Raw genomic sequence first — 25,747 nt, forward strand, 5'->3', positions numbered from 1 at the left:
GATGTAATAGACCGTGAGTGCGCGATGATGTAATAGACCATGAGTGTGCGAGGATTTAATAGACCATGAGTGTGCGAGGATTTAATAGCGCGTGAGAGCGTGATGATGTAATAGAGCTTGAGTGCGCGATGATGTAATGTCGCTCTAGTGCGTGATGATGTAATAGCGTGTGAGTGTGCGATAATGTAATAGCGCACGAGTGCGCGATGATATAATAGTGAGTTTGTACGCAATGATGTAATAGACCGTGAGTGTGCGATGATGTAATAGACCGTGAGTGCGCGATGATCTAATAGACTGTGAGTGCACAATGATATAATAGTGCGTGAGTGCGCGATTATGTAATAGCGCGTGAGAACATGATGATGTAATAGTGCATTAGTGCGCGATGATGTAATAGACCGTGAGTGCGCGATGATGTAATAGCGCGCTAGTGCGCGATGATGTAATAGACCGTGAGCGCGCGATGATGTAATAGACAATGAGTGCGCAATGATGTAATCAACCATGAGTGCACGATTTAGTAATAGCGCGTGAGTGCGCGATGATGTAATAACGCGTGAGTGCACGATGATGCAATAGAGCGCTAGTGTGAGATGATGTAATAGCACGTGAGTGCGCGATGATGTAATGACGTGTGAGTGCACGATGATGTAATGGACCGTGAGTATGCGATTATGTAATAGCGCGTGAATGCACGATGATGTAATAGCGCGCTAGTACGTGATGATGTAATAGACCGTGAGTGCGCGATGATGTAGTAGCGCGTCAGTGGGCGATGATGAAATAGACCGTGACTTTGTGATGATGTAATAGACCGTGAGTCCGCGATGATGTAATAGACCGTGAGTATGCGATGATGTAATAGACCGTGAGTGTGCGATGATGTAATAGACCGTGAGTATGCGATGATGTAATGGACCGTGAGTATTCGATGATGTAATAGACCATGAGAGTGCGATGATGTAATAACGCGTGAGAGCGCGATGATGTAATAGACCGTGAGCATGCGATGATATAATGGTGCGCTAGTGCACGATGATGTAATAGACGGTGACTGTGCGATGATGTTATAGAGCGTGAGTGTGCGATGATGTAATAGACCGTGAGTGCGCAATGATGTAATAGACCGTGAGTGCACGATGATGTAATAGCGCGGGATGGCACGATGATGTAATAGCGCGTGAATGTGTGATGATGTAATAGCGTGAGTGCACGATGATGTAATAGCGCAAGTGCGCGATTCTGTAATAGGGCGCAAGTGCGCGATGATGTAATAGCATGAGTGTGCGATGATGTAATAGCGCACGAGTATGTGATGATGTAATAGCGAACGAGTGCGCGATGATGTAATAGCGTGTGAGTACACGATGATGTAATAGTGCGAGAGTGTGTGATGATGTAATAGACAGTGAGTATGCAATGATGTAATAGCGCGTGAGAGCGCGATGATGTGTTGGACCATGAACATGCGATGATGTAATAGACCATGAGTGCGCGATGAGGTAATAGCGCGCTAGTACGCAATGATGTAATAGCGCGAGTGCGGGATGATGTAATAGACCGCAAGTGCGCGATGATGTAATAGACCAAGAGTGCGCGATGATGTAATAACTCGCAAGTGCACAATGATGTAATAGACCGTGAGTATGCGATTATGTAATAGACCATGAGTGCGCGATGATGTAATGGACCGTGAGTATGCGGTGATGTAATAGCGCGTGAGTGCGGGATGATGTAATAGACCGTGAGTATGCGATGATGTAATAGCGCGTGAGTGCGCAATGATGTAATAGCACGAGTGCGCGATGATGGAATAGAACGTGAGTGCGCGATGATGTAATAGACCAAGAGTGCACAATGATGTAATAGACCGTGCATGCGCGATGATGTAATAGACCGTGAGTGCGCGATGATGTAATAGACCGTGAGTGCATGATGATGTAATAGCGCTAGTGCGCGATGATGTAGTATACCGTGCATGCGTGATGATATAATAGCATGTGAGCGCGCGATGATGTAATAACGTGTGAGAGCACGATGATGTAATAGACTGTGAGTATGTGATGATGTAATGGCATGCTAGTGCGCAATGATGTAATAGCGCACGAGTGCGCGATGTTGCAATAGCGCAAGTGTGTGTGATGATGTAATAGACCGTGAGTATGCGATGATGTAATAGCTCGTGAGTGTGCAATGATGTAATAGCACGTGAGTACACGATGATGTAATAGCGCGTGAGTGCGCTATGATGTAATGGCCAGTGTGTATGCGACGATGTAATAGAACATGAGTGCACGATGACACAATAGCTCGCTAATGCGCGATGATGTAATAGACCGTGAGTGCGCGATGATGTAATAGCGCGATAGTGCGCGATGATGTTAAAAACCGTTAGTGCGCGATGATGTAATAGAGCGTGAGTGTGCGGTGATGTAGTAGCATGTGAGTGTGCGATGATGTCATAGCGTGTGAGTCTGCCGTGATGTAATAGTGCGAGTACACGATGATGTAATAGCCCGTGAGTGTGCGATGATGTAATAGACCGTGAGTGCGTGATGATGTAATAGAGCACGCGTGTGCAGTGATGTAGTAGTGCGTGAATGTGCGATGATGTAATAGCGTGTGATTGTGCGGTGATGTAATAGCGCGAGTGCGCGATGATGTAATAGACCGTGCATGCGCGATGATATAATAGCATGTGAGTGCCCGAGTATGTATTAATGTGTGAGTGCGCGATGACGTAATGGACCGTGAGTATGCGATGATGTAATAGACCATGAGTGTGCGATGATGTAATAGAGCGTGAGTGTGCAGTGAAGTAGTAGCGCGTGAGTGTGCAATGATGTAATAGCGTGCGAGTGTGCGTTGATGTACTAGCACGCGAGTGCGCAATTATGTAATAGACCGTGAGTGCATGATGATCAAATAGACCGTGAGTGCGCGATGGTGTAATAGACCGTGGGTGTGCGATGATGTAATGGACTGTGAGGATGCGATGATGTAATAGAGCGTGAGTGCGCGATGGTGTAATAGACCATGAGTGCGCGATGATGTAATAGCACGCGAGTGTGCGATGATGTAATAGCGCAAGAGTGTGCGATAATGTAATAGCGCGTGAGTGTGCGATGATGTAATAGCTCACCAGTGCGCGATGATGTAATAGCGCACGAGTGCACGATGATGTAATAGACCATGAGTATGCGATGATGTAATAGCGCGTGAGTGCGCGATGATGTAATAACGCGTGAGTGCACGATGATGTAATAGCGCGTGAGTGCGCGATGATGTAACAGACCGTGAGTGCGCGATGATGCAATGGACCGTGAGTATGCGCTGATGTAATAGTGCGTGAGTGCGCGAGGATGTAATAGATCGTGAGTATGTGATGATGTAATAGCGCGTGAGTGCGCAATGATGTAATAGTGCGTGAGTACACGATAATGTAATAGCGTGTGAGTGCGCGATGATGTAATAGTGCGAGTGCACTATGATGTAATAGCATGAGTGTGTGATGATGTAATAGCACGCGAGTGTGCAATGATGCAAGAGCGCGCGATGATGTAATAGCGCGCGAGTAAACAATGATGTAATAGCGTGCGAGTGTGTGATGATGTAATAGCGCGAGTGCACGATGATGTAATAGCGTGTGAGTGCGCGATGATGTAATATTGCGCGAGTGCGCAATGATGTAAAAGCATGAGTGTGCAATGATGTAAGACCATGCGATGATGTAATCGCGCGCGAGTACACGATGATGTAATAGCGCGAGTGTGTGATGATGTAATAGACTGTGTGAATGCAATGATGTAATAGCGCGTGAGTGCGCAATGATGTAATGTCACGTGTGTGCGTGATGATGTAATAGCGTGTGAGGGCGTGATGATGTAATAGCACGTGAGTGCACGATGATGTAATAACGCGTGAGTGTGTGATGATGTAGTAGTGTGTGAGTGCGCGATGATGTAACAGCACGTGAGTGCGCGATGATGTAATAGCGCGTGAGTGTGTGATGATGTATAGCGCGTGAGTGCACGATGATGTAATAGCGTGTGAGTGCATGGTGATGTAATAGCGCGTGAGTGCACGATGATGTAATAGCGTGTGTGCGTAATGATGTAATAGCACGAGAGTGCGCGATAATGTAATAGCGCGCGTGTGTGTGATGATGTAATAGCACGAGTGCATGATGATGTAATAGCGTGTGAGTGCGCGATGATGTAATAGCGCACAATGATGTAATACCGCGCGAGTACACGATGATGTAATAGCGCGAGAGTGTGTGATGATGTAATAGACCGTGTGTATGCGATGATGTAATAGCGCGCGGGTGCGTGATGATGTAATGCACCGTGAGTGCGTGATGATGTAATAGCACGTGAGTGCGCGATGATGTAATAGCGCGCGAGTGCGCGATGAAGTAATGGACCATGAGTGGGCGATGATGTAATAGCGCGTGAGTGTGCGATGATGTAATACGCGAGAGTGTGCGATGATGTAATAGCGCGTGAGTGTGCGATGATCAAATAGACCGTGAGTGCGCGATGGTGTAATAGACCGTGGGTGTGCGATGATGTAATGGACTGTGAGGATGTGATGATGTAATAGCGCGTGAGTGCGTGATGATGTAATAGCGCACTTTTGCGCGATGATGTAATAGACCATAGTGCGCGATGATGTAATAGCGTGCTAATGCATGAAGATGTAATAGACCGTGAGTGCGCGATGATGTAATAGCACGAGTGCGCGATTATGTAATAGACCGTGCGTGCACGATGATATAATAGCGTGTGAGTGCGCGATTAGGTAATAACGCGTGAGAGCACGAGGATTTAATGGACCATGTGTATGCGTTGATCCAATAGCGCATGAGTGCGCGATGATGTGATAGCGCTTGAGTGCGCGATGATGTAATAGCGCGCGAGTGCGCAATAATGTAATAGATCGTGAGTGCACGATGATGTAATAGCGCGAGAGTGTGTGATGATGTAATAGACCGTGTGTATGCGATGATGTAATAGCGCGCGGGTGCGTGATGATGTAATGCACCGTGAGTGCGCGATGATGTAATAGCACGTGAGTGCGCGATGATGTAATAGCGCGCGAGTGCGCGACGAAGTAATGGACCATGAGTGCGCGATGATGTAATAGCGCGTGAGTGTGCGATGATGTAATACGTGAGAGTGTGCGATGATGTAATAGCGCGTGAGTGTGCGATGATCAAATAGACCGTGAGTGCGCGATGGTGTAATAGACCGTGGGTGTGCGATGATGTAATAGACTGTGAGGATGTGATGATGTAATAGCGCGTGAGTTCGTGATGATGTAATAGCGCACTTTTGCGCGATGATGTAATAGACCATGAGTGCGCGATGATGTAATAGCGTGCTAATGCATGATGATGTAATAGACCGTGAGTGCGCGATGATGTAATAGCGCGAGTGCGCGATTATGTAATAGACCGTGCGTGCACGATGATATAATAGCGTGTGAGTGCACGATTAGGTAATAACGCGTGAGAGCGCGAGGATTTAATGGACCATGTGTATGCGTTGATCCAATAGCGCGTGAGTGCGCGATGATGTGATAGCGCTTGAGTGTGCGATGATGTAATAGCGCGCGAGTGCGCAATAATGTAATAGACCGTGAGTGCACGATGATGTAATAGCGCACGATTGCGCGATGATGTAATAGACCGTGAGTGCGCGATGATGTAATCTACCATGAGTGCGCAATGATGTAATAGACCATGAGTGTGCGATGATTTAATAATGCATGAGAGCGTGATGATGTAATACACCGTGAGTATGCTATGATGTAATGGCGCTCTCGTGCATAATCATGTAATAGCGTGTGAGTGCGCGATGATGTAATAGCGCACGAGTGCGCGATGATATAATAGTGCGTTTGTATGCGATGATGTATTAGACCGTGAGTGTGCGATGATGTAATAGACCGTGAGTGCGCGATGATGTAATAGACCATGAGTGTGCGAGGATTTAATAGCGCGTGAGAGCGTGATGATGTAATAGAGCTTGAGTGCGCGATGATGTAATGTCGCTCTAGTGCGTGATGATGTAATAGCGTGTGAGTGTGCGATGATGTAATAGCGCACGAGTGCGCGATGATATAATAGTGCGTTTGTACGCAATGATGTAATAGACCGTGAGTGTGCGATGATGTAATAGACCGTGAGTGCGCGATGATCTAATAGACTGTGAGTGCACAATGATATAATAGTGCGTGAGTGCGCGATTATGTAATAGCGCGTGAGAACATGATGATGTAATAGTGTATTAGTGCGCGATGATGTAATAGACCGTGAGTGCGCGATGATGTAATAGCGCGCTAGTGCGCGATGATGTAATAGACCGTGAGCGCGCGATGATGTAATAGACAATGAGTGCGCAATGATGTAATCAACCATGAGTGCACGATTTAGTAATAGCGCGTGAGTGCGCGATGATGTAATAACGCGTGAGTGCACGATGATGCAATAGAGCGCTAGTGTGAGATGATGTAATAGCACGTGAGTGCGCGATGATGTAATGACGTGTGAGTGCGCGATGATGTAATGGACCGTGAGTATGCGATTATGTAATAGCGCGTGAATGCACGATGATGTAATAGCGCGCTAGTGCGTGATGATGTAATAGACCGTGAGTGCGCGATGATGTAGTAGCGCGTCAGTGGGCGATGATGAAATAGACCGTGACTTTGTGATGATGTAATAGACCGTGAGTCTGCGATGATGTAATAGACCGTGAGTATGCGATGATGTAATAGACCGTGAGTGTGCGATGATGTAATAGCACGCAAGTGTGTGATGATGTAATAGACCACGAGTGCACGATAATGTAATAGCACGTGAGTGCGCAATGATGGAATAGCGTGAGTGCGCAATGATGTAATCGCGCGTGAATGCGCGATGATGTAATAAACCGTGAGTGTGCGATGATCTAATAGACCGTGAGTGCATGATGTTGTAATAGCGCATGAGTGTGCGATGATGTAATAATGCATGAGTGCACGATGATGTAATGGACTGTGAGTATGCGATGATGTAATAGAGCGTGAGTGCGCGATGATATAATAGTGCATGTGTGCGCAATGCTGTAATAGCGTGTGAGTGCGCGATGATGTAATAGCGCCCTAGTGCGTGATGATGTAATAGATCGTGATTGCTCGATGATGTAATAGCGCGTGAGTGCGCAATGATGTAATAGACCGTGAGTGCGCGTTGATGTAATAGACAGTGAGTGCGCGATGATGTAATCAACTGTGAGTGCATGATGTAGTAATAGCGCGTGAGTGCGCGATGATGTAATAACGTGTGAGTGCGCAAGGATGTAATGGACCGTGAGTATGTGATTTAGTAATAGCGCGTGAGTGTGCGATGATGTAATAGTGCGCAAGTGTGTGATGATGCAATAGCGTGTGAGTGCGTAATGATGTAATAGCACGAGAGTGCGCGATGATGTAATAGCGCACGTGTGTGTGATGATGTAATAGCACGAGTGCATGATGATGTAATAGCGTGTGAGTGCGCGATGATGTAATAGCGCACAATGATGTAATACCGCGCGAGTACACGATGATGTCATAGCGCGAGAGTGTGTGATGATGTAATAGACCGTGTGTATGCGATGATGTAATAGCACGCGGGTGCGTGATGATGTAATGCACCGTGAGTGCGCGATGATGTAATAGCACGTGAGTGCGCGATGATGTAATAGTGCGCGAGTGCGCGACAAAGTAATGGACCATGAGTGCGCGATGATGTAATAGCGCGTGAGTGTGCGATGATGTAATACGCGAGAGTGTGCGATGATGTAATAGCGCGAGTGTGCGATGATCAAATAGACCGTGAGTGCGCGATGGTGTAATAGACCGTGGGTGTGCGATGATGTAATGGACTGTGAGGATGTGATGATGTAATAGCGCGTGAGTGCGTGATGATGTAATAGCGCACTTTTGCGCGATGATGTAATAGATCATGAGTGCGCGATGATGTAATAGCGTGCTAATGCATGAAGATGTAATAGACCGTGAGTGCGCGATGATGTAATAGCGCGAGTGCGCGATTATGTAATAGACTATGCATGCGCGATGATATAATAGCGTGTGAGTGCATAATGATGTAATAACGGGTGAGTACGCGATGATGTAATGGACAGTGAGTATGCGATTATGTAATAGACCATGAGTGTGCGATGATGTAATAGAGCATGAAAGTGCAGTGTTGTAGTAGCGCGTGAGTGTGCGATGATGTAATAGCGCGAGTACACGATGATGTAATGGACCGTGAGTATGCGATTATGTAATAATGCGTGAGTGCGCGATGATGTAATAGCGCGCTAGTGTGTGATGATGTAATAGACCCTGAGTGCACAATGTTGTAATAACGTGTGAGTGCGTGATGATGTAATAATGCGTGAGTGCGCGATGATGTAATAGACTATGCATGCGCGATGATATAATAGCGCGTGAGTGCATGATGATGTAATAACGGGTGAGTACGCGATGATGTAATGGACAGTGAGTATGCGATTATGTAATAGACCATGAGTGTGCGATGATGTAATAGAGCAGGAGAGTGCAGTGTTGTAGTAGCGCGTGAGTGTGCGATGATGTAATAGTGCGAGTACACGATGATGTAATAGACCCTGAGTGTGCGATGATGTAATAGACCGTGAGTATGCGATGATGTAATAGACCGTGAGTGTGCGATGATGTAATAGACCGTTAGTGCGCGATAATGTAATAGTCCATGAGTATGCGATGATGTAATAGCATGCGAGTGCTCGATGATGTAATAGACTGAGTGCTCGATGATATAATAGCGCGCGATGATGAAATAGACCGTGAGTGCGCGATGATGTAATAGACCGTGAGTGCACAATGTTGTAATAGCACATGAGTGCGCGATGATGTAATAATGTGTGAGTGCATGATGATGTAATGGACCGTGAGTGTGCGACGATGTAATAGCGCGTGAGTGTGCGATGATGTGTTAGCGCGCTAGTGCGCGATGATGTAATGGACCGTGAGTATGCGATGATGTAATAGCACGTGAGTGCACCATGATGTTATAGTGCATGTGTGCGCAATGCTGTAATAGCGTGTGAGTGCGCGATGATGTAATAGCATGAGTGTGCAATGATGCAATAGCGCGCGAGATCTCAATGATGTAATAGATCGTAAGTGCGTGATGATGTAATAGCGCGAGTGCACGATGTTGTAATAGCACGTGAGTACGCGATGATGTAATGACGCATGCGTGCACGATGATGTAATGGTCCGTGAGTATGCGATGATGTAATAGCATGTGAGTGAGCGATGATGTAATAGCGCGCGAGTGCGCGATGATCTAATAGTGCGTGTGTGCGCAATGATGTAATAGCATGTGAGTGCGCGATGACGTAATAGCATGAATGTGCGATGATGTAATAGTGCGTGAGGGCATGATGATGTAATAGCGCGTGAGTACATGATGATGTAATAATGCGTGAGTGTGTGATGATGTAATAGCGCGTGAGTGTGTGACGATGTAATAGCGTGAGTGCCCGATGATGTAATAGTGTGTGAGTGCGCAATGATGTAGTAGCATGAGTGTGCAATGATATAATAGCATGAGTGCACGATGATGTAATAGCGCGTGAGAACATGATGATGTAATAGCACATTAGTGCGCGATGATGTAATAGACCGTGAATGCGTGATGATGTAATAGACCGTGAGTGTGCGATGATGTAATGGACCATGAGTATGCTTTGATGTAATAGCGCGTGAGTGCGCGATGTTGTAATAGCGCGCTAGTGCGCGATGATGTAATAGACCGCAAGTGTGCGATGATGTAATAGCGTGTTAGTGCACGATGATGTAATAGACCGTGAGTGCACAATGATGTAATCGACCGTGAGTGCACGATGTAGTAATAGCGTTTGAGTGCGCGATGATGTAATAACGCGTGAGTGCGCGATGATGTAATAGCGCGTGAGTGCGCAATCATGTAATAGACCTCAAGTGTGCGATGATGTAATAACATGTGAGTGCGCGATGATGTAATAGACCGTGAGTGCGCGATAATGTAATAGCGCGTGAGTGCGCGATGATGTAATAACGCGTGAGTGTGCAATGATGGAATAGCGTGAGTGCGCAATGATGTAATAGCGCCCTAGTGTGTGATGATATAATAGATCGTGAGTGCGCGATGATGTAATAGACCGTGAGTGCATGATGTTGTATTAGCGCATGAGTGCGCCATGATGTAATGGATTGTGAGTATGCGATGATGTAATAGCGCGTGAGTGCGCGATGATGTAATAGCGCCCTAGTGCGTGATGATGTAATAGATCATGAGTGCGCGATGATGTAATAGCGCGTGAGTGCGCGATGATGTAATAGACCGTGAGTACGCGATGATGTAATAGCGCGTGAGTGCACGATGATGTAATAGACCGTGAGTGTGCGATGATGTAATAGACCGTGAATGCGTGATGATGTAATAGTGCGTGAGTGCGCATTGATGTAATAGAACGTGAGTGTGCAATGATGTAATAGACCGTGTGTGCGTGATGATGTAATACACCGTGAGTGCACGATGTTGTAATAGTGCGAGTGCGCGATGATGTAATAACGCGTGAGTGCGCGATGATGTAATGGACCGTGACTATGCGATGATGTAATAGACCATGAGTATGCGATGATGTAATAGCGCGCGAGTGCGCGATGATCTAATAGTGCATGTGTGCGCAATGATGTAATAGCATGTGAGTGCGCGATGGCGTAATAGCATGAATGTGCGATGATGTAATAGTGCGTGAGGGCACGATGATGTAATAGCGCGTGAGTACACGATGATGTAATAATGCGTGAGTGTGTGATGATGTAATAGCGCGTGAGTGTGTGCCGATGTAATAGCGCGAGTGCCCGATGATGTAATAGTGTGTGAGTGCGCAATGATGTAGTAGCATGAGTGTGCAATGATATAATAGCATGAGTGCACGATGATGTAATAGCGCGTGAGAACATGATGATGTAATAGCACATTAGTGCGCGATGATGTAATAGACCGTGAATGCGTGATGATGTAATAGACCGTGAGTGTGCAATGATGTAATGGACCATGAGTATGCTTTGATGTCATAGCGCGTGAGTGCGCGATGTTGTAATAGCGCGCTAGTGCGTGATGATGTAATAGACTGTGAGTGTGCGATGATGTAATAGCGCGTGAGTGCGCAATGATGTAATAGACCGCAAGTGTGCGATGATGTAATAGCGTGTTAGTGCACGATGATGTAATAGACCGTGAGTGCGCAATGATGTAATCGACCGTGAGTGCACAATGTAGTAATAGCGCGTGAGTGCGCGATGATGTAATAACGCGTGAGTGCGCGATGATGTAATAGCGCGTGAGTGCGCAATGATGTAATAGACCTCAAGTGTGCGATGATGTAATAGCGTGTGAGTGCGCGATGATGTAATAGACCGTGAGTGCGCGATAATGTAATAGCGCGTGAGTGCGCGATGATGTAATAACGCGTGAGTGCTCAATGATGGAATAGCGTGAGTGCGCAATGATGTAATAGCGCCCTAGCGTGTGATGATATAATAGATCCTGAGTGCGCGATGATGTAATAGACCGTGAGTGCATGATGTTGTATTAGCGCATGAGTGCGCCATGATGTAATGGACTGTGAGTATGCGATGATGTAATAGCGCGTGAGTGCGCGATGATGTAATAGCACCCTAGTGCGTGATGATGTAATAGATCATGAGTGCGCGATGATGTAATAGCGCGTGAGTGCGCGATGATGTAATAGACCGTGAGTGTGCGATGATGTAATAGACCGTGAATGCGTGATGATGTAATAGTGCGTGAGTGCGCGTTGATGTAATAGAACGTGAGTGTGCAATGATGTAATAGACCATGCGTGCATGATGATGTAATACACCGTGAGTGCACGATGTTGTAATAGTGCGAGTGCGCGATGATGTAATAACGCGTGAGTGCGCGATGATGTAATGGACCGTGACTATGCGATGATGTAATAGACCATGAGTATGCGATGATGTAATAGCGCGCTAGTGCGCGATGATCTAATAGTGCATGTGTGCGCAATGATGTAATAGCCTGTGAGTGCGCGATGATGTAATAGACCGTGAGTGTGCAATGATGTAATAGACCGTGCGTGCATGATGATGTAATAGACCGTGAGTACACGATGTTGTAATAGCGCGTGAGTGCGCGATGATGTAATAACGCGTGAGTGTGCAATGATGGAATAGCGTGAGTGCGCAATGATGTAATAGCGCCCTAGTGTGTGATGATATAATAGATCGTGAGTGCGCGATGATGTAATAGACCGTGAGTGCATGATGTTGTATTAGCGCATGAGTGCGCCATGATGTAATGGATTGTGAGTATGCGATGATGTAATAGCGCGTAGTGCGCGATGATGTAATAGCGCCCTAGTGCGTGATGATGTAATAGATCATGAGTGCGCGATGATGTAATAGCGCGTGAGTGCGCGATGATGTAATAGACCGTGAGTACGCGATGATGTAATAGCGCGTGAGTGCGCGATGATGTAATAGACCGTGAGTGTGCGATGATGTAATAGACCGTGAATGCGTGATGATGTAATAGTGCGTGAGTGCGCATTGATGTAATAGAACGTGAGTGTGCAATGATGTAATAGACCGTGTGTGCGTGATGATGTAATACACCGTGAGTGCACAATGTTGTAATAGTGCGAGTGCGCGATGATGTAATAACGCGTGAGTGCGCGATGATGTAATGGACCGTGACTATGCGATGATGTAATAGACCATGAGTATGCGATGATGTAATAGCGCGCGAGTGCGCGATGATCTAATAGTGCATGTGTGCGCAATGATGTAATAGCATGTGAGTGCGCGATGGCGTAATAGCATGAATGTGCGATGATGTAATAGTGCGTGAGGGCATGATGATGTAATAGCGCGTGAGTACACGATGATGTAATAATGCGTGAGTGTGTGATGATGTAATAGCGCGTGAGTGTGTGCCGATGTAATAGCGTGAGTGCCCGATGATGTAATAGTGTGTGAGTGCGCAATGATGTAGTAGCATGAGTGTGCAATGATATAATAGCATGAGTGCACGATGATGTAATAGCGCGTGAGAACATGATGATGTAATAGCACATTAGTGCGCGATGATGTAATAGACCGTGAATGCGTGATGATGTAATAGACCGTGAGTGTGCGATGATGTAATGGACCATGAGTATGCTTTGATGTCATAGCGCGTGAGTGCGCGATGTTGTAATAGCGCGCTAGTGCGTGATGATGTAATAGACTGTGAGTGTGCGATGATGTAATAGCGCGTGAGTGCGCAATGATGTAATAGACCGCAAGTGTGCGATGATGTAATAGCGTGTTAGTGCACGATGATGTAATAGACCGTGAGTGCGCAATGATGTAATCGACCGTGAGTGCACAATGTAGTAATAGCGCGTGAGTGCGCGATGATGTAATAACGCGTGAGTGCGCGATGATGTAATAGCGCGTGAGTGCGCAATGATTTAATAGACCTCAAGTGTGCGATGATGTAATAGCGTGTGAGTGCGCGATGATGTAATAGACCGTGAGTGCGCGATAATGTAATAGCGCGTGAGTGCGCGATGATGTAATAACGCGTGAGTGCTCAATGATGGAATAGCGTGAGTGCGCAATGATGTAATAGCGCCCTAGCGTGTGATGATATAATAGATCCTGAGTGCGCGATGATGTAATAGACCGTGAGTGCATGATGTTGTATTAGCGCATGAGTGCGCCATGATGTAATGGACTGTGAGTATGCGATGATGTAATAGCGCGTGAGTGCGCGATGATGTAATAGCACCCTAGTGCGTGATGATGTAATAGATCATGAGTGCGCGATGATGTAATAGCGCGTGAGTGCGCGATGATGTAATAGACCGTGAGTGTGCGATGATGTAATAGACCGTGAATGCGTGATGATGTAATAGTGCGTGAGTGCGCGTTGATGTAATAGAACGTGAGTGTGCAATGATGTAATAGACCATGCGTGCATGATGATGTAATACACCGTGAGTGCACGATGTTGTAATAGTGCGAGTGCGCGATGATGTAATAATGCGTGAGTGCACGATGATGTAATGGACCGTGACTATGCGATGATGTAATAGACCATGAGTATGCGATGATGTAATAGCGCGCTAGTGCGCGATGATCTAATAGTGCATGTGTGCGCAATGATGTAATAGCCTGTGAGTGCGCGATGATGTAATAGACCGTGAGTGTGCAATGATGTAATAGACCGTGCGTGCGTGATGATGTAATAGACCGTGAGTACACGATGTTGTAATAGCGCGAGTGCGCGATGATGTAATAACGCGTGAGTGCGCGTTGATGTAATGGACCGTGACTATGCGATGATGTAATAGACTGTGAGTATGCAATAATGTAATAGCGTGTGAGTGCGTGATGATGTAATAGACCATGAGTATGCGATGATGTAAAAGCGGGAGAGTGCGCGATGATGTAATGGACCGTGTGTATGCGATGATGTAATAGCGCGTGAGTGCGTGATGATGTAATAGACCGTGAGTGCGCAATGATGTAATAGCACGTGAGTGCGCGATAATGTAATAGCGCGCGAGTGCACGATGATGTAATAGCGCGCTAGTGCGCTATTATGTAAAGACCATGAGTGCGCGATGATGTTATAGACCGTGGGTGCGCGATGATATATTACCGTGTGAGTGCGCAATTATGTAATAGTGCATGAGTGCGTGATGATGTAATAGCGCGCTAGTACGCGATGATGTAATAGCGCGTGAGTGCACGATGATGTAATAGACCGTGAATGCATGATGATGTAATAGACCGTGAGTGCGCGATGATGTAATAGCGCGTGAGTGCGCGATGATGATATAATGTGTGAGTGCACGATGATGTAATGGACCGTGAGTATGCGATGATGTAATAGACCATGAGTGTGCGATGATGTAATAACGCGTGAGAGCGCGATGATGTAATAGACCGTGAGTGCGCGATGATGTAATAGACCGTGAATGCATGATGATGTAATAGACCGTGAGTGCGCGATGATGTAATAGCGCGTGAGTGCGCGATGATGTAATAACGCGTGAGTGCGCAATGATGGAATAGCGTGAGTGCGCAATGATGTAATAGCGCCCTAGTGTGTGATGATATAATAGGTCCTGAGTGCGCGATGATGTAATAGACTGTGAGTGCATGATGTTGTATTAGCGCATGAGTGCGCCATGATGTAATGGACTGTGAGTATGCGATGATGTAATAGCGCGTGAGTGCGCGATGATGTAATAGCACCCTAGTGCGTGATGATGTAATAGATCATGAGTGCGCGATGATGTAATAGCGCGTGAGTGCGCAATGATGTAATGGACCGTGAGTGTGCGATGATGTAATAGACCGTGAATGCGTGATGATGTAATAGTGCGTGAGTGCGCATTGATGTAATAGAACGTGAGTGTGCAATGATGTAATAGACCGTGCGTGCATGATGATGTAATACACCGTGAATGCACGATGTTGTAATAGTGCGAGTGCGCGATGATGTAATAACGCGTGAGTGCGCGATGATGTAATGGACCGTGACTATGCGATGATGTAATAGACCATGAGTATGCGATGATGTAATAGCGCGCGAGTGCGCGATGATCTAATAGTGCATGTGTGCGCAATGATGTAATAGGGTGTGTGTGCGATGATGTAATAGACCGTGAGTGTGCGATGATGTAATAGACCGTGAATATGCGATGATGTAATAGTGCGTGAGTGCGCGATGATGTAATAGACCGTGAGTGTGCAATGATGTAATAGACCGTGCGTGCGTGATGATGTAATAGACCGTGAGTACACGATGTTGTAATAGCGCGAGTGCGCGATGATGTAATAACGCGTGAGTGCGCGTTGATGTAATGGACCGTGACTATGCGATGATGTAATAGACCATGAATATGCAATGATGTAATAGTGCGCGAGTGCACGATGATGTAATAGACTGTGAGTATGCAATAATGTAATAGCGTGTGAGTGCGTGATGATGTAATAGACCATGAGTATGCGATGATGTAAAAGCGGGAGAGTGCGCGATGATGTAATGGACCGTGTGTATGCGATGATGTAATAGCGCGTGAGTGCGTGATGATGTAATAGACCGTGAGTGCGCAATGATGTAATAGCACGTGAGTGCGCGATAATGTAATAGCGCGCGAGTGCACGATGATGTAATAGCGCGCTAGTGCGCTATTATGTAAAGACCATGAATGCGCGATGATGTTATAGACCGTGGGTGCGCGATGATATATTACCGTGTGAGTGCGCAATTATGTAATAGTGCATGAGTGCGTGATGATGTAATAGCGCGCTAGTACGCGATGATGTAATAGCGCGTGAGTGCACGATGATGTAATAGACCGTGAATGCATGATGATGTAATAGACCGTGAGTGCGCGATGATGTAATAGCGCGTGAGTGCGCGATGATGTAATAGACTATGCGTGCGCGATGATATAATAGCGGTGAGTGCGCAATGGTGTAATAATGCGTGAGAGAGCGATGAAGTAATAGCGCGTCAGTGCGCGATGATGTAATAGTGCGTGTGTGTGCAATGATGTAATAGCATGTGAGTGCGCGATGACGTAATAGCATGAGTGTGCGATGATGTAATAGCGCGCGAGTGCGCGATGGTGTAATGGACCGTGTGTATGCGATGATCAAATAGCGCATGAGTGCGCGATGATGTAATAGAACGTGAGTATGCGATGATGTAATAGCGCGTGAGTGCGAGATGATGTAATAGACCGTGAGTGCAAAATGATGTAATAGCGTGTGAGTGCGCGATAATGTAATACCGCGCGAGTGCACGATGATGTAATAGCGCGTTAGTGCGCTATGATGTAATAGACCATGAGTGCGCGATGATGTAATAGCGCGAGTGCGCGATGATGTAATAGACCGTGCATGCACGATGATATAATAGTGTGTGAGTGCGCGATTTTGTAATAACGTGTGAGAGCGCAATTTTGTAAGTGACCGTGAGTATGCGGTGATATAATAGCGCGTGAGTGCGCGATGATGTAATGGCGCGAGTGCGTGATGATGTAATAGCACGCTAGTACGCGATGATGTAATAGCGCGTGAGTGCACGATGATGTAATAAACCGTGAATGCGTGATGATGTAATAGACCGTGAGTGCGCGATGATCTAATAGCGCGTGAGTGCGCGATGATGATATAAAGCGTGAGTGCGCTATGATGTAATAGACAGTGAATGCATGATGATGTAATAGACCGTGAGTGCGCGATGATGTAATAGCGCGTGAGTGCGCGATGATGATATAATGTGTGAGTGCACGATGATGTAATGGACCGTGAGTATGCGATGATGTAATAGACCATGAGTGTGCGATGATGTAATAACGCGTGAGAGCGCGATGATGTAATAGACCGTGAGTGCGCGATGATGTAATAGACCGTGGGTGTGCGATGATGTAATTGTGCGCTAGTGCGCGATGATGTAATAGACCGTGAGTATGCGATGATGTAATAGCGCGTGAGTGCGCGATGATGTAATAGACCATGAGTGCGCGATGATGTAATGGACCGTGAGTGCGCGATGATGTAATAGCGCGTGAGAGTGCAAAGATGTATTAGCGCGTGAGTGCGCGATAATGTAATAGCGCGTGAGCGCGCAATGATGTAATAGACCGTGAATATGCGATGATGTAATAGCGCTTGAGTGCGCGATGATGTAATAGACCCTGAGTGTGCGATGATGTAATAGACCGTGCATGCGTGATGATGTAATAGACCGTGAGTGCACGATGTTGTAATAGCACGTGAGTGCGCGATGATGTAATAACGCGTGAGTGTGCGATGATGTAATGGACCGTGACTATGCGATGATGTAATAGACCATGAGTATGCGATGATGTAATAGCACGTCAGTGCGCGATGATGTAATAGCGCGTGTGTGTGCAATGATGTAATAGCATGTGAGTGCGCGATGACGTAATAGCATGAGTGTGCGATGATGTAATAGCGCGCGAGTGCGCGATGGTGTAATGGACCGTGTGTATGCGATGATCAAATAGCGCATGAGTGCGCGATGATGTAATAGAACGTGAGTATGCGATGATGTAATAGCGCGTGAGTGCGAAATGATGTAATAGACCGTGAGTGCGAAATGATGTAATAGCGTGTGAGTGCGCGATAATGTAATACCGCGCGAGTGCACGATGATGTAATAGCGCGTTAGTGCGCTATGATGTAATAGACCATGAGTGCGCGATGATGTAATAGCGCGAGTGCGCGATGATGTAATAGACCGTGCATGCACGATGATATAATAGTGTGTGAGTGCGCGATTTTGTAATAACGTGTGAGAGCGCAATTTTGTAAGTGACCGTGAGTATGCGGTGATATAATAGCGCGTGAGTGCGCGATGATTTAATGGCGCGAGTGCGTGATGATGTAATAGCACGCTAGTACGCGATGATGTAATAGTGCGTGAGTGCACGATGATGTAATAAACCGTGAATGCGTGATGATGTAATAGACCGTGAGTGCGCGATGATCTAATAGCGCGTGAGTGCGCGATGATGATATAAAGCGTGAGTGCGCGATGATGTAATAGCGCGTGAGTGCGCGATGATGTAATAACGCGTGAGTGTGCGATGATGTAATAGACTGTGAGTGCGCGATGATGTAATAGACCGTGGGTGTGCGATGATGTAATTGTGCGTGAGTGCGCGATGGTGTAATAGACCGTGAGTATGCGATGATGTAATAGCGTGTGAGTGCGCGATGATGTAATAGCGCGTGAGTGTGCAATGATGTAATAGACCGTGAGTGCGCGATGATGTAATGGACCGTGAGTGTGTGATGATGTAATAGCGCGTGAGTGCGCGATGATGTAATAGACCGTGAGTGTGCGATGATGTATTAGCGCGTGAGTGTGCGATGATGTATTTGCGCATGAGTTCGTGATAATGTAATAGCGCGTGAGTGCATGATATAATAGATCATAAGTGCGCGATGATGTAATAGACAGCGAGTGCACAATGATGTAATAGCGCGTGAGTGCGCGATGATGTAATAGACCGTGAGTGCGCGATGATGTAATAGCGCGTGAGTGCGCGATGATGTAATAGACTATGCTGCCGCTATGATATAATAGCGGTGAGTGCGCAATGGTGTAATAATGCGTGAGAGAGCGATGAAGTAATGGACCGTGAGTATGCGATGATGTAATAGCGCGTGAGTGCGCGATGATGTAATAGCGCATGATTGATCGATGATGTAATAGCGCACGCTTGCGCAATGATGTAATAGACCGTGAGGGCGCGATGATGTAATAGCGCGTGAGTGCGCGATGATGTAATAGACCATGAGTGTGCGATGATGTAATAGACCGTGAGTGTGAGATGATGTAATAGACCGTGAGTGCGCGATAATGTAATAGACCGTGAGTATGCGATGATGCAATAGCGCGTGAGTGCTCGATGATTTAATAGCATGAGTGCGCGATGATGTAATAGCGTGTGAGGACATGATGATGTAATAGCGCATTAGTGCGCGATGATGTAATAGACCGTGAGTGCGCGATGATGTAATAGCGCACGAGTGTGCGATAATGCTATAGACCGTGAGTGCGCGATAATGTAATAGACCGTGAGTGTGCGATGATGTAATGGACCATGAGTATGCGATGATGTAATAGCGCGTGAGTGCGTGATGTTGTAATAGCGCGCTAGTGTGCGATGATGTAATAGACCGTGAGTGCGCGATGATGTAATAGCGCGTTAGTGCGCGATGATCTAATAGACCGTGAGTGCGCGATGCTGTAATAGACCGTGAGTGCGCAATGAAGTAATAACCGTGCGTGCATGATGATGTAATAACGCGTGAGAGCGTGATTTTGTAAGTGACCGTGAGTATGCGGTGATGTAATGGCGCGTGAGTGCGTGATGATGTAATAGCGTGAGTGCGTGATGATGTAATGGCGCATGAATGCGCGATGATGTAATAGCGCGCTAGTACGTGATGATGTAATAGCGCGTGAGTGCAACATGATGTAATAAACCGTGAATGCGCGATGATGTAATAGACCGTGAGTGCACAATGATGTAATAGCGCGTTAGTGCGCGATGATCTAATAGACCGTGAGTGCGCGATGCTGTAATAGACCGTGAGTGCGCGATGATGTAATAGACCATGGGTGTGCATGATGTAATTGTGCGCTAGTGCGCGATGATGTAATAGACCTTGAGTATGCGATGATGTAATAGCGCGTGAGTGCGCGATGATGTAATAGACCATGAGTGCGCGATGATGTAATAGACCGTGAATATGCGATGATGTAATAGCGCGCTAGTGTGCGATGATGCAATAGCGCGTGAGTGCGCGATGATGTAATAAGGCATGAGTGCGCGATGATGTAATAGCGCGTGAGTGCGCGATGATGTAATACACCGTGAGTGTGCGATGATGTAATGGCACGTGAGTGCACGATGATGTAATAGCGATCGAGGGCGCGATGATGTAATAGACTGAGTGTGCGATGATGTAAAAGCGCGTGAGAACAAGGTGATGTAATAGCGCGCGAGTGCACAATGATGTAATAGCGTGCGAGTGCGCGATGATGTGATAGACCGTGAGTGTGCGATGATGTAATAGCATCTGAGTGCGCAATGATGTAATAGCGTGAGTGCGCAATGATGTAATAGACCGTGACTGTGCGATGATGTAATAGCACGCGAGTGCGCGATGATGTAATAGCGAGCGCGTGCGCCATGATGTAATAGACCATGAGTGTGCGATGATGTAATAGACCGTGAGTGTGCGATGATGTAATAGACCGTGAATATGCGATGATGTAATAGTGCGTGAGTGCGCGATGATGTAATAGACCGTGAGTGTGCAATGATGTAATAGACCGTGCGTGCGTGATGATGTAATAGACCGTGAGTACACGATGTTGTAATAGCGCGAGTGCGCGATGATGTAATAACGCGTGAGTGCGCGTTGATGTAATGGACCGTGACTATGCGATGATGTAATAGACCATGAATATGCAATGATGTAATAGTGCGCGAGTGCACGATGATGTAATAGACTGTGAGTATGCAATAATGTAATAGCGTGTGAGTGCGTGATGATGTAATAGACCATGAGTATGCGATGATGTAAAAGCGGGAGAGTGCGCGATGATGTAATGGACCGTGTGTATGCGATGATGTAATAGCGCGTGAGTGCGTGATGATGTAATAGACCGTGAGTGCGCAATGATGTAATAGCACGTGAGTGCGCGATAATGTAATAGCGCGCGAGTGCACGATGATGTAATAGCGCGCTAGTGCGCTATTATGTAAAGACCATGAATGCGCGATGATGTTATAGACCGTGGGTGCGCGATGATATATTACCGTGTGAGTGCGCAATTATGTAATAGTGCATGAGTGCGTGATGATGTAATAGCGCGCTAGTACGCGATGATGTAATAGCGCGTGAGTGCACGATGATGTAATAGACCGTGAATGCATGATGATGTAATAGACCGTGAGTGCGCGATGATGTAATAGCGCGTGAGTGCGCGATGATGTAATAGACTATGCGTGCGCGATGATATAATAGCGGTGAGTGCGCAATGGTGTAATAATGCGTGAGAGAGCGATGAAGTAATAGCGCGTCAGTGCGCGATGATGTAATAGTGCGTGTGTGTGCAATGATGTAATAGCATGTGAGTGCGCGATGACGTAATAGCATGAGTGTGCGATGATGTAATAGCGCGCGAGTGCGCGATGGTGTAATGGACCGTGTGTATGCGATGATCAAATAGCGCATGAGTGCGCGATGATGTAATAGAACGTGAGTATGCGATGATGTAATAGCGCGTGAGTGCGAGATGATGTAATAGACCGTGAGTGCAAAATGATGTAATAGCGTGTGAGTGCGCGATAATGTAATACCGCGCGAGTGCACGATGATGTAATAGCGCGTTAGTGCGCTATGATGTAATAGACCATGAGTGCGCGATGATGTAATAGCGCGAGTGCGCGATGATGTAATAGACCGTGCATGCACGATGATATAATAGTGTGTGAGTGCGCGATTTTGTAATAACGTGTGAGAGCGCAATTTTGTAAGTGACCGTGAGTATGCGGTGATATAATAGCGCGTGAGTGCGCGATGATGTAATGGCGCGAGTGCGTGATGATGTAATAGCACGCTAGTACGCGATGATGTAATAGCGCGTGAGTGCACGATGATGTAATAAACCGTGAATGCGTGATGATGTAATAGACCGTGAGTGCGCGATGATCTAATAGCGCGTGAGTGCGCGATGATGATATAAAGCGTGAGTGCGCTATGATGTAATAGACAGTGAATGCATGATGATGTAATAGACCGTGAGTGCGCGATGATGTAATAGCGCGTGAGTGCGCGATGATGATATAATGTGTGAGTGCACGATGATGTAATGGACCGTGAGTATGCGATGATGTAATAGACCATGAGTGTGCGATGATGTAATAACGCGTGAGAGCGCGATGATGTAATAGACCGTGAGTGCGCGATGATGTAATAGACCGTGGGTGTGCGATGATGTAATTGTGCGCTAGTGCGCGATGATGTAATAGACCGTGAGTATGCGATGATGTAATAGCGCGTGAGTGCGCGATGATGTAATAGACCATGAGTGCGCGATGATGTAATGGACCGTGAGTGCGCGATGATGTAATAGCGCGTGAGAGTGCAAAGATGTATTAGCGCGTGAGTGCGCGATAATGTAATAGCGCGTGAGCGCGCAATGATGTAATAGACCGTGAATATGCGATGATGTAATAGCGCTTGAGTGCGCGATGATGTAATAGACCCTGAGTGTGCGATGATGTAATAGACCGTGCATGCGTGATGATGTAATAGACCGTGAGTGCACGATGTTGTAATAGCACGTGAGTGCGCGATGATGTAATAACGCGTGAGTGTGCGATGATGTAATGGACCGTGACTATGCGATGATGTAATAGACCATGAGTATGCGATGATGTAATAGCACGTCAGTGCGCGATGATGTAATAGCGCGTGTGTGTGCAATGATGTAATAGCATGTGAGTGCGCGATGACGTAATAGCATGAGTGTGCGATGATGTAATAGCGCGCGAGTGCGCGATGGTGTAATGGACCGTGTGTATGCGATGATCAAATAGCGCATGAGTGCGCGATGATGTAATAGAACGTGAGTATGCGATGATGTAATAGCGCGTGAGTGCGAAATGATGTAATAGACCGTGAGTGCGAAATGATGTAATAGCGTGTGAGTGCGCGATAATGTAATACCGCGCGAGTGCACGATGATGTAATAGCGCGTTAGTGCGCTATGATGTAATAGACCATGAGTGCGCGATGATGTAATAGCGCGAGTGCGCGATGATGTAATAGACCGTGCATGCACGATGATATAATAGTGTGTGAGTGCGCGATTTTGTAATAACGTGTGAGAGCGCAATTTTGTAAGTGACCGTGAGTATGCGGTGATATAATAGCGCGTGAGTGCGCGATGATTTAATGGCGCGAGTGCGTGATGATGTAATAGCACGCTAGTACGCGATGATGTAATAGTGCGTGAGTGCACGATGATGTAATAAACCGTGAATGCGTGATGATGTAATAGACCGTGAGTGCGCGATGATCTAATAGCGCGTGAGTGCGCGATGATGATATAAAGCGTGAGTGCGCGATGATGTAATAGCGCGTGAGTGCGCGATGATGTAATAACGCGTGAGTGTGCGATGATGTAATAGACTGTGAGTGCGCGATGATGTAATAGACCGTGGGTGTGCGATGATGTAATTGTGCGTGAGTGCGCGATGGTGTAATAGACCGTGAGTATGCGATGATGTAATAGCGTGTGAGTGCGCGATGATGTAATAGCGCGTGAGTGTGCAATGATGTAATAGACCGTGAGTGCGCGATGATGTAATGGACCGTGAGTGTGTGATGATGTAATAGCGCGTGAGTGCGCGATGATGTAATAGACCGTGAGTGTGCGATGATGTATTAGCGCGTGAGTGTGCGATGATGTATTTGCGCATGAGTTCGTGATAATGTAATAGCGCGTGAGTGCATGATATAATAGATCATAAGTGCGCGATGATGTAATAGACAGCGAGTGCACAATGATGTAATAGCGCGTGAGTGCGCGATGATGTAATAGACCGTGAGTGCGCGATGATGTAATAGCGCGTGAGTGCGCGATGATGTAATAGACTATGCTGCCGCTATGATATAATAGCGGTGAGTGCGCAATGGTGTAATAATGCGTGAGAGAGCGATGAAGTAATGGACCGTGAGTATGCGATGATGTAATAGCGCGTGAGTGCGCGATGATGTAATAGCGCATGATTGATCGATGATGTAATAGCGCACGCTTGCGCAATGATGTAATAGACCGTGAGGGCGCGATGATGTAATAGCGCGTGAGTGCGCGATGATGTAATAGACCATGAGTGTGCGATGATGTAATAGACCGTGAGTGTGAGATGATGTAATAGACCGTGAGTGCGCGATAATGTAATAGACCGTGAGTATGCGATGATGCAATAGCGCGTGAGTGCTCGATGATTTAATAGCATGAGTGCGCGATGATGTAATAGCGTGTGAGGACATGATGATGTAATAGCGCATTAGTGCGCGATGATGTAATAGACCGTGAGTGCGCGATGATGTAATAGCGCACGAGTGTGCGATAATGCTATAGACCGTGAGTGCGCGATAATGTAATAGACCGTGAGTGTGCGATGATGTAATGGACCATGAGTATGCGATGATGTAATAGCGCGTGAGTGCGTGATGTTGTAATAGCGCGCTAGTGTGCGATGATGTAATAGACCGTGAGTGCGCGATGATGTAATAGCGCGTTAGTGCGCGATGATCTAATAGACCGTGAGTGCGCGATGCTGTAATAGACCGTGAGTGCGCAATGAAGTAATAACCGTGCGTGCATGATGATGTAATAACGCGTGAGAGCGTGATTTTGTAAGTGACCGTGAGTATGCGGTGATGTAATGGCGCGTGAGTGCGTGATGATGTAATAGCGTGAGTGCGTGATGATGTAATGGCGCATGAATGCGCGATGATGTAATAGCGCGCTAGTACGTGATGATGTAATAGCGCGTGAGTGCAACATGATGTAATAAACCGTGAATGCGCGATGATGTAATAGACCGTGAGTGCACAATGATGTAATAGCGCGTTAGTGCGCGATGATCTAATAGACCGTGAGTGCGCGATGCTGTAATAGACCGTGAGTGCGCGATGATGTAATAGACCATGGGTGTGCATGATGTAATTGTGCGCTAGTGCGCGATGATGTAATAGACCTTGAGTATGCGATGATGTAATAGCGCGTGAGTGCGCGATGATGTAATAGACCATGAGTGCGCGATGATGTAATAGACCGTGAATATGCGATGATGTAATAGCGCGCTAGTGTGCGATGATGCAATAGCGCGTGAGTGCGCGATGATGTAATAAGGCATGAGTGCGCGATGATGTAATAGCGCGTGAGTGCGCGATGATGTAATACACCGTGAGTGTGCGATGATGTAATGGCACGTGAGTGCACGATGATGTAATAGCGATCGAGGGCGCGATGATGTAATAGACTGAGTGTGCGATGATG

The sequence above is a fragment of the Carcharodon carcharias genome, chromosome 12 (assembly GCF_017639515.1).
Source record: "Carcharodon carcharias isolate sCarCar2 chromosome 12, sCarCar2.pri, whole genome shotgun sequence".
Taxonomy (NCBI): Eukaryota; Metazoa; Chordata; class Chondrichthyes; order Lamniformes; family Lamnidae; genus Carcharodon; species Carcharodon carcharias.